General features: G+C 45.7%; 1 non-coding gene across 1 annotated transcript; it reads left to right on the forward strand.

Moving 5' to 3' along the window:
• The first annotated feature begins 13,955 nt into the window (after positions 1-13,955).
• Positions 13,956-14,027, forward strand: TRNAC-GCA. Its single transcript has one exon. It is a non-coding gene; the product is annotated as a tRNA-Cys (tRNA).
• The last annotated feature ends 666 nt before the right edge of the window (positions 14,028-14,693 follow it).

Consider the following 14,693-nt stretch of genomic DNA (forward strand, 5'->3'; position numbering starts at 1 on the left):
ACGTGGGTTCAACCCCTGGGTCAGAAAATCACCTGGAGTAGGAAATGGCAAACCACTCCAGTGTTCTTGCCTGGAAAATTCCGTGGACAGAGGAGGTTGGTGGGCCACAGGCCATGGGGTTGCAAACACGACTGAACAACTGAGCAGACGCACACATTAGTTACACAATCACCCCAAGTCCCAGGGTTTACAGTTACGGAGCACACAGACCACTAGACAAGACAAGGACCCCAAAGTCCACCAAGTGCTTGGACTCTTTTCTTGGCTCTCCTAAATATATGCTTCTCAATGAAGTGTATATGCCCACTAATCACATTTGACCGACTGACCTTGGCACCTCCATTTCAAGGATTTCTCAACCTTGGCACCATGGACATGTTGGGCTGGAAAATTATTTTTTGGTGGGTGCTGTTTAGTTGTAGAATGTTTAGTAGTATCACTGGCTTTTACCCATTAGAAAAGTGAGGTCGCTCAGTCATGTCCAACTCTTTGCGACCCCGTGGGCTGTAACCTACCAGGCTCCTCTGCCCATGGGATTCTCCGTCCATGGGATTCTCCAGGCAAGAATACTGGAGTGGATTGCCATTTCCTTCTCCAGGGGATCTTCCCGACCCAGGGATTGAACCCAGGTTTCCCGCCTTGCGGGCAGATGCTTTAACCTCTGAGCCACCAGGGAAGCCCTTTACCCATTAGGTACAAATTTCAACAAACAAAAAAAATGTCTCCAGACATTAACAGATGTCCCCAGGGGTAGGATGGGGGTGAGGTGAAATTGCCCTAGATGGAAAACTCCTGTTCTATCAAACGGAACTCAATCCACTCCGTCAAGATTGCTGGAATGCAGCCAATGGCTGCCCTTTGGTCCTCTCTCTTTCTGTTTCCCTTTCTTTCTCTCTCTTTTTTTCATACACACACACATGTATACATACACACCGCCTCCCACCCTTCCACTCCCACCTAAATGCAATGGTGCGGAGGTAAAACTTGAAGCACGAATAGCCCCTTTGGCGTCATTCCTCAGTGGTCTCTGTGTGAGCAGCAGGCTACTGAAGCTTAAGCTCTGGGACTCTTCTAGCTCATTCCACACAGATGGGCAGTTTACCAAAGACAGTTTGGGTTTTAGAGGGCTGCCTCTCTTGAGTCTCTGGGTCTCTCCCTGAGCCAAGCTTTGCCAGATCACGGAAGGCATTTCTGCAAGCCACAACCCTGGAAACAGCACATCCCCAAAGCTATGCTCCAAAGTGAACGTTCACTAGTGTTGTCCTGATAGCCGGATTGCTCCCCAGAAGAAGACTCAGGGGCTGTTCTCTGTTGGCACAGCTGATAGGCTGAGGGCACACGGTCAAGTTTCAGGAAATCTTGAAATCCACACTCTTCATTTTCCTTCCTTCTAAAATGAATCTCACTTCGCAGAGATGAGGATTTATGTTTAGAGAAAAGGTAGGAGGCATTTTGACGCTGTGCTCAACACAGCAGTGTTTTAAAACTCGGGTGTGCCCTTGATTTTTTTTTTTTTTTTTTTGTGTGTGTGTGAAAGTTGCTCAGTCGTGTCCAACTCTTTGTGACCCCAGGGACTGTAGCCCACCAGGTTTCCCTGTCTATGGAATTCTCCAGGCTAGAATACTGGAGTGGGTAGCCATTCCCTTCTCCAGGGGATCTTTCTGACACAGGGATCAAACCCAGGTCCCCTACATTGCATACAGATTCTTTACCATCTAAGCCACTAGCAAAGCTCTATTTCTTTTTACTGGGGTGTACAGAGTATTGAGTAGAGTTCCCTGTGCTATTTGATGGTATTTCCAATCTATGATTGAGAATACAAATATTTTTATCAGAATGATATTCAATACTGATTTCAGGCAATATTCATTAGGTTGATTAAAATCATTGACCAGTTATCTATAGAGAACAATCTCTAACTTATCCTTTTTATTTTATTGATATTTTCCAAGAGACCTTGCTTTCTGTATAAATTTTAAAATAGAAACTCAGTTCATCAACTTAATTTTTTCTACCCGTATCAAAATTTTTACCAACCATACATGCCACTGGGAATCTTCTCCATTATTTCTACTGAACCCAGTTTTTATTGGTACAATTTTACAGATCAAAAAGATTTGAGCTTTTCCATCAATTTTTCATCCACAACTCTATAACAGATTGCACTCTTTGGAGGTTATGGTGCTTAAAAAAAAAAAGCAATAGTATGCTCTGGAATTGCTGTATTTTTCCAGATACTATTCCTCTTTTGCAGGGAAGTGTGTGGTTTTTTTTTTTTTTTTCAAACTACTCATTCTCAATCTTTTGCAATGCCGTTTTCTAATTTTTGAGTGTAATCTCAGGTTAAAATTTTGTAATACTAAAATCATTTGAGTTTCTTACTTTAAATGACAATCAAAATATCTATTGTAGTATGAGTTTGGTTAACAAAATGTTAAAATATTTTGAATAAGTAATTTTTATTAAGTTATCATGGTATAACTGTAAAATTAAACATAAATTACAAAAGAAAAAACAATTCCCCTCACAACCATTTATGTTAGCAACTGGCCTACAAACATCTGTGTAATTAGTTGTTCAAAAAAATAGCTACTCCCTAGTTATCACAGATTCCAAGATGTATGCGTGTGTGCTAAGTTGCTTCAGTCCTGTCCACCTCTTTCAATGCTATGGACTGTAGCTCACCAGGTTCCTCTGTCCAAGGAATTCTCCAAGCAAGAATAACTGGAGTGGGTTGCCATGCCCTCCTCCAGGGGATCTTCCCAACCAAGGGATCAAACCTGTATCTCTCTACATCTCCTGCTTTGGCGGGCTGGTTCTTTACCACTAGTGCCACCTGGGAAGCACAAATTCCAAGATACTAGGGTCCAAATCCATTGACAATTATACACACAAGTCCTGTGAGGAAGTTTGCTGTGATCAGAATCCAGAACTGCTGGAAAGATTGACCTTGGTCCACCTCTTCCTGTGCGACTGTGAGCAGATTATTCAATGACTCTTCACACCAATTCCTTGTCTATTAAATACTACAAATGTGTTACTCCCCTCCACCCCATAAGTCATTGGAAAGAGTAAGTTATTATGCCATAAAGTACCTGGTTTATAGTGAGCTTTTAGTATATGTTAGCTCCCTCCTGCCCTCCTCCTGTGACTTTGAACAAGTTATGTAACCTCTCTAGGATTCAGAAAATGGGTCCCTTATTGAGATGTCAGTGTATTTTCTAAGCTTTAAGATTATAGGAATCTTGTTCGTCTCAGCAACACTACACACATCAGAAAACCCATCTCTTCCTGGGATGCCACTGATCCCAGTCCCCCAGACCCCCATCTACCCTCATCCAGCAGTGTGCCAGGTAATCCTGGGATCTAGAAGCCTAGCCTGGTTAGAAACAGCATGGGTGCATGCTCAGTCACTCAGTCGTGTCCAACTCTTTGTGGCCCCACAGACCGTAGCCCACCAGACTCCTCTGTCCATGGGATTTTCCTGGCAAGAATACTAGAGTGGGTTCTGCATTGGCAGGCAGACTCTTTACCACTGAGCCACCTGGAAAGCCCAAAAATAACATACAAAGACAGATTCCATTTCAATCTAGGTGCCAGTCTCACCTAGGACATGAAAATTTTTGAGGTGCACCCAGGATTCCTACAACTTTTGGAGTATTTGGTGATCTATGTCTACAAATTACACAGTGAAATACTGAACTTCTCCTTGCCTCTAGGGCCAGCTCATACATTAAACACATTCTGTATATTTCTGCAGGGACAGACTTAAGACATTGCCAACCCAGCGCTGGCAACACTTGGTAAATTATGTTCCCTCACCCACAACAGACATCAACAATCAATTACAGAGCCACTCCCCACTATACTTTATCCGATGAGCATTCTAGGCAGCCACTACCAATTAGTCCCAGTGGCGTGCAAGAGAAAGCCAAATTGCCATTTTGGTCTAATCTATTGCATAAGTGAGAAAATGAGGACTAAATCAGCAGTGTTACTTTCCTGAGGTCACACTCCTAAGCTGTACAACTGTATGTTAGGAACTGGTTTTTGTTTTGTGTATAATCTTTGCTGCAATAGCCAAATAGCATCTGAGGTATTTCACATGTTGCCATGGGTGTTTTATATACCCAACCATGATGCACAGCATTGCAGGGTGGAGGGTTTGCTGCTCACAAGCCAGAGTAGCTAGAGAACTAGGATAAGAAGACGTCTTGTTTAAAAGGCTTGGGACTCCCCTGATGGTCCACTGGTTAAGACTCCACCTTCCAGTGCAGGGGGTACGTGTTCAGTTCCTGGTCAGAGAGCTAAGATCCCATATGCCTTGTGGCCAAAAAACCAAAACATGAAAAACAGATACAATGTTGTAACTAATTAAAGACTTTTAAAATGATCCACATGGAAAATAATAACAATAAATAAATAAAAGGCTTGGGGCTTCCCTGGTGATCCAATGATTAAGCCTGTACTCCCAGTGTAGAGGGTATGGGTTCGATTCCTGGTTGGAGAACTAAGATGCTGCATGCCGCACAGCACAGCCAAAAAAATAAAATGAAAGGCTTAAGTTAGGTCACTAATTAGGTTATAGCCAGATAGTGAGTGAGTAATAGCAACTTCTAATTAATGAGAATTGTGTAGGAAGAAAACAAAGGCTTTCACTGCTGAGATTTAATAATGAAATTTCCATTAAATAAGAATAATCACCTCAGGGACAAAAAAGAAATAAAGTTATGCCCAAATTTGGTCACAAAGCTGTTGGAAGGTATGCATACAGCTCTGACTGCCGCCAGCAGCTAACGACCCATGTCCTTGAAATGGAATCAGGTCAGGGAAGTGTGTAAACACTCGAGCTTTCCCTGTCTCAGGAGCTTGCTCAAATGCACAATCCATCCCCATAGCAGTCCCAGTGAACTTCAGGGGAAAGAAAAAGTGTTTTCAACAGGGAACGTAATGTTATTCGTTCCCATTGGCATGATTCAGGAATGGCCTTTAGGAGAGTCTGGGAGGTGAAGGGAAGACCCTGTCCCCAACATTCTCAAATTCCCCCTCCATCCCTGGACTAATTGCCTTGAATTTCATCTTAGTGCCTTCTCTCTCCAGTTCAGGGATTCTCAACAAAGAGGCTGCACCCAAAGGGCACATCAGAAATACCTGGGGGCTTTTTCTAACTATACACAGAAAACCCAGCCCCACCTCCAGGTACCCTCTCCAACTTGCCCTGGCCGACCTGTGCACTCCCAGGCAAGAGCTGTAGCGAGCTCTCCATACGCAGCAGCAGTGCTGTGTGGGGAAAAGATGGGGAATCCTGCTTAGCCTGAGGCCCTGATGGCTGTGGAAATTGAACTGGCTCTAGGAAGAGTCCACACCTGGAAGTTCCCACAAAGGAGTAGAGGGAGTGCCTTATGTTTATTCATGGTTCCACCCTGGGTGGTCAGGAGCAGCAATATGCCAGATACAGGCGTTAGTACTGGGGGCCCAGAGGAAAGTGAGGTCCAGCACCTCCTCTCAGATTCCGTGGTCCACAGAGGAAGACAAACACGTGACAACCACAGGGCTTGTGCTGGGATAAGCAGCCTCGAGGGTGGTTAGGAAGCAGGAGAGCCTGGGTATGCATCTCAGCTGTGTCACTTATCTGGTGGCTCAGACAGCAAAGAATCTTCCTGCAATGCAGGATACCCCGGTTCAATCCCTGGGTCGGGAAGATCCCCAAGATAAGGGAATGGCAACCCACTCCAGTATTCTTGTCTGTGAAATTTCATGGAGAGAGGAGCCTGGCGGGCTACTGTCCATGGGATTGCAAAGAGCCAGACACGACAGATGGCCTAACACTTCACTTTCTGTCACTTACCAGCTAGGTGACTAAACCTCTGTGCGCCTCACTTGTTCCATCTATCACCTCATGAGAATTGTTTTACGTGGGTTGAATCAGCTAATTTTTTTTGAATACTCCTAAAGCAGTGCCTATCGTAGTAAGAAATATGCCGCCTTTGATAAATCAGCATAATAAATAAGTGTCTTGATGCCATTGGAGCCCACAGGAGAGTTTAAATCCATCTAGGGGCTGAGGAAAAAGAAAGACACAACCGCTGACTGCAGCTGGGGGATGAGAAGTCTAACAAGGAAATCCTCGTAAGAAGTGACGGGTGGAAAAAATGTCACATTTGGGTGAATGAACAATGTTCAGTATGGCTGGAAGGGTAGAGTGTGCTGGGGGATGGAGAAACAGAAGCTGAGAAGGTGAGTGGTAGCAGGTTGCAGGGGGCCTTGTCTAACACACCAAGCAGCCCGGACCTCGTGCCACCGAAGCTTCTTCACCAGCACGTGACGTGGTTGACTGGGCTGAAGAAAGCCCTCTGCACATACTATGATGTCTTGGATTTGTGAACACTGATGCTGGGACTGAGGGGTCTGGGGGATAAAGAACCCAGACTGGCAATGAGCTGACAGCTGTTGAGGCTGGGTGATGGCTAAATAGGGGTTCAGGATACTATTGTTTCTATGTCTTTGCAATCTTCTGTTATAAACAGTTATCTTCAAAGGGTGACTGGGAGAAAGCTCTTAGGCACCGTAACTCTGCTCTCATCAGTCACATGTCTCAGTGTGAAAGGCCACCATAAAAAAGAATAAGGGGCAGCTGAGGTAGGAAGATACAGGAAAACAAATCTGAGCAGGGAAAAGGCTGGGCTGCCCATCATCAGTCAGCCTCCCTTTCCTCCTGTCTGCTTCCCGCAACCTTACCTGGATATTATGCCTGACACAGATTTGTTTTTTAATTCATTTATTTATGCCTGCCCTGGGTCTTCATTGTTGCACACGGGCTTTCTCTGGTTGCAGAGAGCAGGAGCCACTCTTTGTTGACGTGCACGGGCTTCTCACCACAGCGGTTTCTCTTGTTGTGGCTCATAAACTCTAGAGTGCAGGCTCCGGGAGTTTTGGCCCGTGGGCTTAGCTGCTCTGCTGGCATGTGGGATCATCCCCAGTCAGGCATGGAACTTCAGCCCCCCTGCACTGCAAGGCAGATTCTTAACCACTAGACCACCAGAGAAGCCCTGACACAGATTTTAGCAATCAGCTCTCTCTGCTCTCAAGGCCCAGCCCCTGGTTTTGATGCTAATGCTTCCCTGGGGTCCCTGCAGACCAAAGAAATCCACGTGCCCCAGGACTGCCCTAAACCCATTCCAGCATCCTGGATAATGAGCATGTGGTCCAAACAACACCTTTGCTGCTGCCAGGCCAAAGGGGGAACGTTGAGAAGCTCTTTTCTAGAGGAGACTGCCAAAAAGAACGGCAAGGTATGAAGAGGGATGGAGGAAACAGCGTAGCAAGGCTTGACTACCACTTCCCATGTTAAAAAGCAAGCGGGACGTTCTGGGTGCTGCTGCCCTCTACAGGCCAAACGGTAGACTGAAGGCGGCCCCACCACAGTGTCCTGAACACGGGGTCTATCTAACCAGGAAGCCTAGGGTTAACGGAAGAGAAATAGGTAGGCGAGGCCCCAGGGCCCAGATGCAGCTGCGAGATGGTTGGAAAGAGCAGAGGTCCAGCTGCCTTAAGCAAGCCTGATGGCCTATGGGCTTTCTCACCTAAAGGCAAGCTGTACCGGTGCCCCGCAGGGGGATTTTTCAACGTGTGCAAATGGTTTGGGCTTGTCCTGTGACTCTGGAGCACCACCTGGCATTTAATGGTCAAAGCCCAGCAATGCTAAATAGCCTGCAAACTGAGGGCAAGTCCTGAGCAGAAAATCTTTCACAATCCAAATGCCACACACTCTCCCCCTGAAAAACACTCCCTTGCTCTTGCTGGGTCCACCTCCACCCCCTCCCCCAGATCACTGTTTCTCAAACATAGGGACTGTGGGGCTCCTACCTATATATTCAGTGAACTCTATAGAACCCAGCTTAGGAAACACTACTTCGAAAGTTAAATGTTACCAAATCTGGAAATTGTTTGACCCTGTGATTATAAGTACAAATGCTAACGCAGGCACCAAGATTGCATGCGGTTGTTGGTTTTGAGATAGATGGTCATTGATGACCCAGAATAGGTGTTTATTGCTCTTTTTATTTTGAGTGAAATCACAGTTGTTACAATGTTAATAATGAATGTTCACACCCTCAGGAATATGCCTGTGGACCTCCTTGGTGTAAATCAAGGATATAGATGATTTAATCTTTGCCCAACAAGGTGTTCAGGTTTCCCCAATTCAAGGGCAGCTCCATAAGACTTGAGGGGCAGCACCTGGGAATCTAAAGGCATGTTCTCAGAACTGATGATGAGACCCAGCAAACTGTGTTCTAGCAAGTTCTCCAGGTGATCCTGATACTGAGATTTGAGAACCACCAAGCTATAAAGCATAGTCAGTCCTTTGAAATGTCAGTGTCTTATTTACCTGAATGACATGCACATCATGGTAGGCAATAGTTGAGAACACAGAAGTGCAATCTGTGTGCAGAAGAAAGCAGGCCCATAAGACCCAGAAACCCATGTTCTTTTTTCTAAATTCTACTGAGTCTTTATCAGCACTGTCTAAAAGAACTTTCCATGATGATGAAAATGTCCTTCATCAACAGTACTAGCAACAACATGTGGCTCATGAGCGTTTGAAATCTGGATGGTGCAGCTGAGAAGTAAATATTTGATTTCTTCAATTTTAATGTCAATAGCCTCGTATGATTAGTGACTCATCTGTTGCACAGGGGAGGATCCATCATACAGTTTGGTGTAAAAATGCCATCATGGAAAGCTTCACCCAAAATAATCCTCAGGGGGAAAAGTGCACACACAAGAGCATTGGTACAACTAGAAATTAATCATATAACTCATTAATCTTAATGGAAATGGTGACAGATCCTTCTTAACGGTGTCTGAGTTAAGGAAATACAATTAATCTGCAGATTCAGGGACTCAGATTTAAAGAGGTCTGCCTTCTCTAAATGTTGGCAACCAGCAGAAGCCAGGCATGGCAGCCCTAAGTCCACCAGCTAGTAGACTGAATGAGGACAGTGAAGGCAAGTGGAGCCATTTCAACAGTTAATCTTTTCTTCTCGACAGACTTTAGAAACTCCCCTGTTTTGCTTCTAATCAACTGTTCCTCTAAGTATTGAGAAGACATAGTCAAGTGGTTACTCCATGGAGTCTGACCATAGCAGTGAATTTAGCGGGAATAACACTGATCTAGCCATCACTCAGCACTGAGCAAAGTGGTCTTCCAAGATGTCAGGCTAGAGTAGCAAGCCGTATGCAGAGAAAAGGCATGTCACCTGGTTAGCAGCATTGGCATCTGACACTTGACCATCCAGTGCCCACCAAGATGGGAATCTCAGCCCACGGGAATGTTTAATAACTTTTAGAACAGGTGAAAGACCCCCAATTAACAGACCAGTTGAGTAAGACTGTCTCTTCTTGCCAGCAAACAGGACCCACTCTGCACTTCTACTCCAAACCTCATTATTTGCCTTTTGAATTGAATGGACCTTTTTGAATGCAGTAAACAAATCAGCTACAATTACAGTGAAGATAAGCCATAGCAGTATTTTCTGCAAAACGAGGGCCTCAGTTAAAACCCTAAGCCTGCAGGGCAATGGTGGAGAAGCAGATTAGGAAAACAAGGAGTGAAGGGGCTGAGACAACCCAGGAGTGACCAAGAAGATTGGAAGAAATTCTGAAAATTGGATATTAGGGCTTATGCAGGGTGAAGCAACAAGAAACGAATGAATAACAGATGGGAGAAGAAATAAAAAGGGCTGTGCAAAACAAGAACAGGGTTTTCTTTCTCAAACAACATTGGTCACAAATCTGGACCATGGTCTCTGCCCGGTGCCTTTGCATGCGCTGAGCCAACTCTAATGACAGGGCCTGTCTTGGTGATATCTGCCAAAGTCCGGCACACTTCAAATACTAGTCAGTGTGAAGTCCTAGCGATTTTCTAAGCCAGTGCCTCTCAAACTCTCAAGGATATACATTACCTGTGCCTGCATGCATGCTAAGTCACTTTGGGCATGTCCAACTCTTTGCGACTCTATGGATGGTAGCCCATCAGGCTCCTCTGTCCATGGGATTCCCCAGGCAAGAATACTGGAGTGGGTTGCTATGCCCTCTTTCAGGGGATCTTCTTGACCCAGAAATGGAACCTGCCTTAGCAGGTGGATTCTTTACTGCTGAGCCACCAGGGAAGCCCATACTTTGAGTAACAAACCGTTATTCTCTTGTCAGTCACAGGGGAGCTTGTTTGGTTGAGAATCACGCCAGGAAAGTCAAGGACATCCATTTGAGCCCCATCAGTGGGATCACTGTGTTCTATGGCTGCAAACGGAACCCGCAGCTCCAACTGGTTGTCCGGAGTCTTTGTCACACACATACACGCACCCACATACACGCCACCACACCTTCTGGACCAGTGGAGATTCGGTGGTAAGGAATACCTATCTGAAGGTCAGCAGGTAAAACCTGGGCTGCTGGGGGGACCCAGCCCTGAGCCGCATTGTCCCATGGCTCTGGCTCTGTGCTCTCCCTGCTCCCACCTGCCCCTCGAGGTCTTCTTACCCTCATTCCCTGGAGGCCGACTTCAGAATTGTCTATTAGATGAAATCACTCAGAAGCAGGATTGCAAACTAGTCCCCTCTCTCCCGCTGACTGGATGATCTGAAGCGGCTGCCTGTGGAGCTAATTTGAGGAAGATGCTGAAACCAGGTCTTGGCTCTGCTGGAAGAACTGTCATACTGGGTGAGTGCTGTCTGGTGGGGGAGACGGGGAAAGCGGCAGCGTAACTAGCACGGGGCGGACGCTAAGCAGGTGTGCAGCTCTCACGGGGAGGCCCGTGAGGTCTCCTCTCTGAACACAGGACAGAGGGAGGCTGGGAGCCGTGGCAGGGGAAACGCCACAGCTCCTCAGAGCACTCTCAGCACACAGTCACCCCACTGCTGCTCCTGGGCTGGGGAATGGCCCGAGGTCACCTGACTCCTGCTTCGTCAGAAGGAATGCTGGGTTAGCTTGTTTCATTGAGCAGCACACCAGGAAGGAAAGTCAAGGACATTAGTTTGTCCATTTTTGCCCCACTGGACTGGCTGCTTCACAAGAGACCCTGCACCCAAAGGACTTTCGGTAGGCTGAGCGTGGCAGACTCCGAATTTTTTAAGAAAACTAAAGAATGGGAAGACCTGGGTTTTTGTCCCATCTCTGCCACTTTTAGAGAAGACCCTTGACTTAAGTTTCTTTATCTGTAAGTTGGAGTTTAACTAGGTGGCCCCAAATTCCCTTTGTAGATATACAACCTATGAGTCCAGTCTCAGAGGAAATTCAACAATAACACGGGTGCGCATTCACAAATTACAGCTGCGCTTGCTCCCCTTGGGGGCAGACTGGGTTTTTTGAAAGGCATTTTGGTCCCTGGTTAGTGAGTTACCGCTGTTGATATTTCAGGTTCTCTGGGAAGTTTAGCCTATGTCAGAGAACTAGGCTGGCAGACACTTAGTACTTTCTGCCTGACCAAGAAAGATGAAGTATGAAGGTCCTAATTCATTTTTTTTAACATTTCTGGGAGGAAAACTGCTCTAGGATGAAGGCTGTTGCTGCTAAGTCGCTTCAGTTGTGTCCCACTCTGTGCGACCCCATAGACAGCAGCCCACAGGCTCCCCCATCCCTGGGATTCTCCAGGCAAGAACACTGGAGTGGGTTGCCATTTCCTTCTTCAATACATGAAAGTGAAAAGTGAAAGTGAAGTCACTCAGTCGTGTCCGACTCCTAGCGACCTCATGGACTGCAGCCCACCAGGCCCCTCCGTCCATGGGATTTTCCAGGCAAGAGTACTGGAGTGGGTTGCCATTGCCTTTTCCGCTAGGATGAAGTCAGTGATGCTTAAAGAGCAATCCTGACCACCTGTGTGCAAATTCCTATGGAAGGGTAGGGTAAAGAACAGCGTTTTAAACAGAATTATGCCCCACCCCACCCCCATCCATGTGATTCTCATGCACACAGAAGTCTGAGACCCACTCACCTCTGGGTTTCTCTTGTCAGTGATTCACGTGGTGGGAAGGGGTGGGGAAATGTGCTTCACACACAGCTGTTCCCGGACAGCAAATACTGGAAACTGATTTAATTAGATTCATCTGCTGTTGCCATTGAGGTTGCATACTTTGATGGGTGTTTCTTGCTAATGGAATAAAAAAAAAAGTCCTCACTTAAGAGATCCTATTTTATGGCTCTGGCTTTAACTATGGCTTTATTTTCATTGGTTTCACACCAGGTATTTTAACAAGATGATTTTCTGCCTCTGGTTGAAGAAATAGAGTGTGTGTGTGTGTGTGTGTGTGTGTGTGTGTGTGTGTGTGTGTGTGCGCAGCTATACAATGTGTTTCAACCAAACCCAGCACAGTTTGAATGTTGATGTATTTTCAAGGTAGGGCATGCTGTCATAAAATCAAGCATGCGATATGACCAGCAGCTTGGTGGTCGGGAGTTTCATGGATCACTCCAACTGCCTTTAGACATGAAAAAGCAGAAATGTCACAGAAACAGCACTGCCCCAGGTTTTGACTTGTTGAAGTGTTTTACCTGCACTGACTAGATTTCCATGATGTAGAACATAAAAGTGTTACTTAGCGGAAGGAAAAGAGAAAAAGAGAAGGAAACAATGTCTTAATTGCACTTATCACAATTTCCTGTCTCTCAGACCAGACGATGAGCTATGAAAGACAGTGAGACAGACTCTGCAAAATTCGCCACCATCATTCCCCTGCTTGTTGCCAAGTCTCTTGGCCATGACCATCAGGAGGTATTCCCTCTTTCCCCAGAATCTGGCCTGGACTTGTAACTTGATTTATTCTGATTTGACCAATAGAATGACCATTTATATCAGTTCCACACCTAATCCTTGAGACCTGACAGCCTTCCCCTCATTCTCTTGGAATCTTCCTAGATGCTATGTAAGTCCAGGCCACACTGCCAGAGGCTGAGGGTATGGAGCAGAGATGAGCCATCCTAGCTTAGGTCCCCAGGCCACCCAGCCTTGACTGACCCCACAGCTGACCGCAGACCCTGAGTAGACTCAGCCAAGGCCAGAAGAACTGGTCAGCTGAACCCCACCCAAATTGTTGACCCAGAGTCTTGTAAACTAAATACACAGTTTTCATCTTAAGCCACTATATTTTGGGGGTGTTTGTTATATAGCCAAAGCTAACTGATACATGGGAAGGTTGTATATGTGTTTTATTTAACTTTATCTCCACCCAGCATGGTGCTTGGTGCTCAAATGATGAACACATGAATGAAGAAATGCAGAGATTAATTAGCCTTTAAATGCTTGGATGCCCCATATTCTGTGGAATAAAACATTCTTCTTTGAGCTATAAAAATAAGAACATTGCAGAACACTGCCTTTTTGACAGCAGCAATATCTCTGTTATTAAATAACAGACTGGGAACTGGATACCTCCTGCTCTGAAGTCTGAGGCACACGCTTTTAATTCTCTAAAGAACCCAACCATTAAGTAATTACTTTTTGAAACTGCCTTCTCTGGAAATCCACTTCTTTAACCTATCCACAGAGCAGCCCTGCAAGGCAGACTGTCCCCACATCCCAGAAATGAGCCCCCTGTGGTGTGTTCCCTTCTGCAGAATTACTGGCTACATCTACTCGGGAACATAATCAGAGGCTGTGAGAAATGGAGTGAGGTGTCTGAGCGTGCTTACCTACCACCTCCAGATTCTGACAGTCACCAACCTGCTGTTCATAAAAGAGTTAAGTCCATACAGACTTGGTCAGAATTCAAGGCTCCAACCAGGCAGGTGGCATGTGGGTATCAAGATCCATGAAAAAAAAAAAAGAATATCAAAGAATAAAAAAATAAGATCTTAAGCAAAAGCTTCACTGCATATTTGTTTCTGTACTTAGTATTCATGAACTGTTAAAGTTGCCAAGAACAAGGATGGAATTCATGTAATCCTAACTGTTCAATTCTTCCCTGGTGGCTTAGAGGGTAAAGCATCTGCCTGCAATGCAGGAGACCCAGGTTCGATCCCTGGGTTGGGAAGATCCCCTGGAGAAGGAAATGGCACCCCACTCCAGTACTCTTGCCTGGAAAATCCCATGGATGGAGGAGCCTGGTAGGCTACAATCCATGGGGCCGCAAAGAGTCGGACACGACTGAGCGACTTCACTAACTGTTCAATATAGGGCTCTGCTATTATTGCGTGTAATTGCTTGACTTCTTTTACCACCTATTTGTATTTCCAGTATTTGTGAAATCTTCATTTATATCTTAGGCCTTCATTTGGATGGAATCTATCGTTTGTAGGTTAACACTGGTTATTAGGTTTCTTGTATCACTGGCCTCTAACAAACTAGTACGTGTCTCCCAGAAAAATCATGAAGGAAGACACAGAAAAGATACCTAATCTGGATCCTCTTGGATAATAATGCATAGCTTGGGACCTCTTGAGCTCGCTTAGGAAGGAAGGGTGTGGAGAAGTCCAGTATATGCCTATGTGCACAGGGGGCCATGCTTCTCAAAACAGCTTCTAGTCACAGAAAAGCCTGGAGGAACAGTGGGTAACTGAAGCACTCATGCTCAGTCATGTCCGACTCTTTGTGACCCTTTGGACTGTAGCCCACCAGGCTTCACTGTCCATGGAATTTCCCAGGTGAGAATACTGGGTTGCTCTTTGCTTCTCCAGTGGATCTTCCCAACCCAGGGATC

Source organism: Bos indicus x Bos taurus, chromosome 8 (assembly GCF_003369695.1).
Source record: "Bos indicus x Bos taurus breed Angus x Brahman F1 hybrid chromosome 8, Bos_hybrid_MaternalHap_v2.0, whole genome shotgun sequence".
NCBI classification, from domain to species: domain Eukaryota; kingdom Metazoa; phylum Chordata; class Mammalia; order Artiodactyla; family Bovidae; genus Bos; species Bos indicus x Bos taurus.